Source organism: Erinaceus europaeus, chromosome 2, assembly GCF_950295315.1.
Source record: "Erinaceus europaeus chromosome 2, mEriEur2.1, whole genome shotgun sequence".
Lineage (NCBI taxonomy): Eukaryota > Metazoa > Chordata > Mammalia > Eulipotyphla > Erinaceidae > Erinaceus > Erinaceus europaeus.
Window position 1 is genome coordinate 13,011,337 of NC_080163.1, and position 5,069 is coordinate 13,016,405.

The following is a 5,069-nucleotide window of genomic DNA, read 5'->3' on the forward strand; positions in this document are numbered from 1 at the left end:
TCTGTTTCTTTTCCTCTCTATCTGCCCTCCCCTATCAATTTCTCTTTGTTTCTATCCAATAATAAGTACATAAATATTAAAGAATTAAAAACATGGACCAAAGCACAAAATTTGCTCCCACTCTCTGTCAGTACCCCACACAAACTGGATTGCTATTTCTCTGAGACAAAATGGTGTTGTTTTCAGAGCTTCCAACTTCCTTGAGCTTGGCCTCAGTCCTATGCCCCCTTTTCTACCTGTTCACACACACCAGCACCCACCTGATGCCTTGGTGTCCATGCATGTCCCAAAGGCATTCATTGAGGCTTATGGATTCAATGGCTGTCAGTGTTGTTTTTGGAGGGAGAAGAGTCTTTGCTGTTCATTGTTGGTCCATAATACATTTTCATAGTGCTGAAAAATCTCTTTGCGATAAGTGCGCCCCACACATCTTTTAGTCAGAAAAACCATTCTCTCTGAAACTAGAATGGAGGGTGCAATGCACTATTCATTTTCCAAAACCCATAAAATATACATGCCCATGAGTGAAAGGCAGTATAAACTATAGAATGTGAGTGATTAGGACATGACTGTGTAGCTTCATTGATCAGAACAAATGTGCTCTCTGTCACAGGGTCTCTATCCTCAGACTGACAGGGACTCAAAGGTTATACAGGCTCCTGTGCTAAATATGAATAGATCTGGGACCTAGGTCAGATGAATGGGATTAATAGTAAATGGTATTTATAGACTTTCCTCATATTTGGGAGTTGCTTTCTGCCCTAATCCAGTTTTCTAGTCCTGTTCTCAACTCTGACTCCATCTTCCCAGACAATATTTTTAGTTCACTCGCATGTTAATTATCAGACTGGGGCAAAAATTACAAAAGTCATGGGCCACATAGAACATACCTAAAGGGAGTCCAGCAGTAGCACAGTAGGTTGAGTGCAGGCAGCACAAAGCACAAGGACTGGCATAAGGATCCCGGTTTGAACCTCCAGCTCCCCACCTTCAGGGAAGTCGATTCACAGGCAGTGAAGCTGGTCTGCAGGTGTCTGTCTTTCTCTCCCCCTCTCTGTCTTCCCCTCTTCTCTCCATTTCTCTCTGTTCTAACTAACAACAATGATGTCAATAACAACAGTAATTACTACAACAATAAAACAAGGCAACAAAAGGGAAAATAAATAAGTACTAAACATAAAAAAGAATATACCTAGTGTAGACTTCCTAGCTTCTTTTCCTAGTCCATTTGCTCTATTCCTACCTTTGGGTTCCTGTTTATTAAACAGTTTGTCCTGCTTTATATTGTAAAGTCTTTCAACCACCAAGTTGCAGAGGATATTATAATACTATCCTGACCTCTCTAAGCAAACCACCTCATTAATGTGTCCAGGAACCTCACTTCCCCAGAACCTTACCCCACTAGGAAAGATAGAAACAGGCTGGGGGTATGAATCATCCTGCCAGTGCCCAGCAGAGAAGCAACTACAAAAGGCACAAATCCCAGCTTCTGCACTCCATAAAGTTTTGGCCCAGATTCCCGGAGAGGTTAAAGAAAAAAAGAAGCTTCCAATAGAGGAGATAGGAGACAGAATTCTGGTGGTGGGAAATGTGTGAAATTGTACCCCTATTATCTTACAATCTCATTAATCATTAGTAATTTACTAATAAAATTACAAAATGAAAGTGTGTGTTTAAGTGATCAAAGTACAAAAGGAAGTTCTGTACTTTCTGCTCAATTTTCCTGCAAACCTAAATTTGCTCTAAAGGTCTACTAAATAAGTAAATGTATGCATAAAACCTTTCTATGTGCATATAGCTGAACATATCACTCTGTATCTGTCAAATGAGATAATATACACATACAGTTGAACTTTGCATTTGGTCATTATTTTAATCAGATTACTAATTTCTTGTGATTTATTTACAGCAAAACTATGGGATGGTATGTATTATACAAAATATTTTGATAAACAACACATTTTAAAATTTGTATTGGAAAATTTGCAGCTCAGAGAAACAGATATTAAAAAATATATTATCTTTATCTTTTTGACAGAGACAGCCAGAAATTAAAAAAAAAAAAAGATGGAGATAAAGAAGGAGAGAGGCAGAGAGAAACCTGCAGCACTGTTTCACTGCTTATGAAGCTTTGTGCCTGCAGGTGGGGACTGGGGACTTCAATCCAGGTCTTTGTACATTGTAACATGTGCAATCAGCCAGGTGTACCACCACCTGCCCCCAGGAACAGCTTTTTAAAAGTTAAGGAATAGTGTGGTTCTTTTGTTTATTTATTTATTTATTTATTGCCCCCAGGGTTGTTGCTGGGGCTCGGTGGGTACCTGCACTACAAATCCACTGCTCCTGGAGGCATTTATTTATTTATTTATTTATTTATTTATTTTTCCCTTTTGTTGTCCTTGTTGTAGTTGTTATTGATGTTGTCCTTGTTAGATAGGACAGAGATAAATGGAGAAAGGAGAGGAAGACAGAGAGGGGGAGTGAAAGACAGACACCTGCAGACCTGCTTCACCGTCTGTGAAGCGACTCCCCTGCAGGTGGGGAGCTGGGGGCTCGAACCAGGATCCCTACAATCCCTAAGCCGGTCCTTGCGCTTTGCGCCATGTGCGCTTAGCCCGCTGTGCTACCACCGGACTCCCATTTTTTCCCTTCTGTTGTCCTTGTTGTTAGTCTGTGTTGTCATTACTATTATTGTTGTCGTTGTTGTTGGGTAGGACAGAGACAAACTGAGAGAGGAGGGGAAGACAAGAGACGGGGAGAGAAAGACACCTGCAGACCTGCTTCACTACATGTGAAGCGATTCCCCTGCAAGTGGGGAGCCGGGCTGGTCCTTGCTCTGGTCCTTTTGCTTTGCACCAAGTGCACTTAACCCACTGTACTATCGCCCGGCCCCCTGGAGTAGGTCTCTTTAAATCCATTTTAGGATCTACTTAGCAGTGTGTAATGATGTAGGTGAAACCCTCATTGGGTCCTCATACAGCCTCTGTTAACTCAAACTTCCCTTACCTGATGATATCCTGGAACATAGTTTGTTTTGGTGTCAGTGCTGGGGGTGTGGAAATGGAGATTTTGTTTTGTTGTTGTTGTTTGTTTGTTTTTCACTTTTAAGGCAGGACGGTCACTTCCCTTTTTATTTGAGACATATTTTCCCTGCCTGGCATATTGAGTTGAATCATCACTTAACAGCAGCTCTAATCGCCTTTATTAAGCTGGAAGGATGCTTCCATAAAGGTAGTCTAACTCTTCACTATGAAATACAAACAGCCCTTTCACCAAAGGTCATACCTGCCATGTTACATAAGGATCCCTTGACGCGGTCAACAAATGCACCGATGTATTTTTCAAATTGTAAAATGAAAACAATGAGTTGACGCCCTGCAGAGTCTGCAAGGCAACAATGTCACTCACAGGGAAGAGAAGCAGTAACTCAGGGATGACTTTCTGAATCTCTGCCTTTCCCACATATAAAGAAGATAAAGAACTGACAGAGCTGGTGAAAGACGTTCCTTAAAAAGATCTGCTTCTAGAGATTGTGTTAAGATCTAGGCCATTTGGAGTTGGGCGGTAGTGCAGCAGGTTAATAAACGCAGTTGGCGCCAAGCACAAGGACTAGCGTAAGGATCCCGGTTAGAGACCTCGGCTCCCCACATGCAGGGGAGTTGCTTCACAAGGTGAAGCAGGTCTGCAGGTGTCTAACTTTTTTTCCCCTTTTCTGTCTTCCCCTTCTCTCTCCATTTCTCTCTGTCTTATCTAACAATGACGACATCAATAACAAAAACAATAATAACTATAACAATAAAAAACAACAAGGACAACAAAAAGGAAAATAAATAAATATTTAAAAAAAAGATTTAGGCCATAAGTTAACTACATGATCATGGCTTAAACCTGGAAGGGCACAGGCATGTAGAAAAACTGCTCTGTGGGAGTTGGGCTGTAGCGCAGCGGGCTAAGCGTAGGTGGCGCAAAGCGCAAGATCTGGCATAAGGATCCCCGTTCGAACCCCGGCTCCCCACCTGCAGGGGAGACGCTTCACAGGCGGTGAAGCAGGTCTGCAGGTGTCTATCTTTCTCTCCTCTCTGTCTTCCCCTCCTCTCTCCATTTCTCTCTGTCCTATCCAATAATGACAACAACAATAATAATAACTACAACAATAAAAAAAACAAGGGCAACAAAAGGGAATAAATAAATAATAAAATAAATATTTAAAAAACTTATTAAAAAAAAAAAAGAAAAACTGCTCTGCTCCGCTGATCATTAGAGAAGCATGGATCAACACCGTAATGAGATAAGACCTCATATCTGAGAGAACCGTCTACATGATAGAAGAAGGAAAAAAAAAAACTAGAAACAACAAATGTTGATGAGAGTGTAGAGGCAAAAAAAGTTGGAGGGGCTCTGGTACACTGTTGGTAAGAATGTCAATTAGTGCCATCTGTATAGGTCAGATCATTGGAGTTTAGAGTTGACAGTATTTATATACTCTTCCCATATTTGCGAGCTAATCTCTGCCCTGATTTAGCTTTTCTAGTCCTATTCCCAACTCTTACTCCATCTTCCTAGACAATACTTTCAGATCATCTGCATGTTAGCTGTTGGGTTCAGGCAAAAATTAGTAAAGTCATGAGCCCCTTGGAATGTATCTAAAATAGACTTCCTAGCTTCTTCCAACATGGAGACCTCAAATCACATCTGCTATACTTTTACCTTTAGGTTCCTGATTATTCAACAAGTTGTTCTGCTTTATATCTTAATGATTTTCAGCCACCATGTTACAGATGCTACCATGACACCAACCTGAATTTCCTGGGCAGACAGCCTCACCAATGTACCCCGGAACCCCACCTCCCCAGAGTCCTACCCCTCTAGAGAAAGACAGAAACAGGCTAGGAGTATGGATAGACTGACTAGTCAATGCCCATATCCAGAGGAGAAGCAATTACAGAAGCCAGACATTCCACCTTCTGCACCCTGTAAAGATCTTTTGTTCATACTCCCAGAGGGATAAATCATAGGAAATCTTCTGATGGTGGGGATGGGATATGGAACTCTGGTGGTGGTAATTGTAT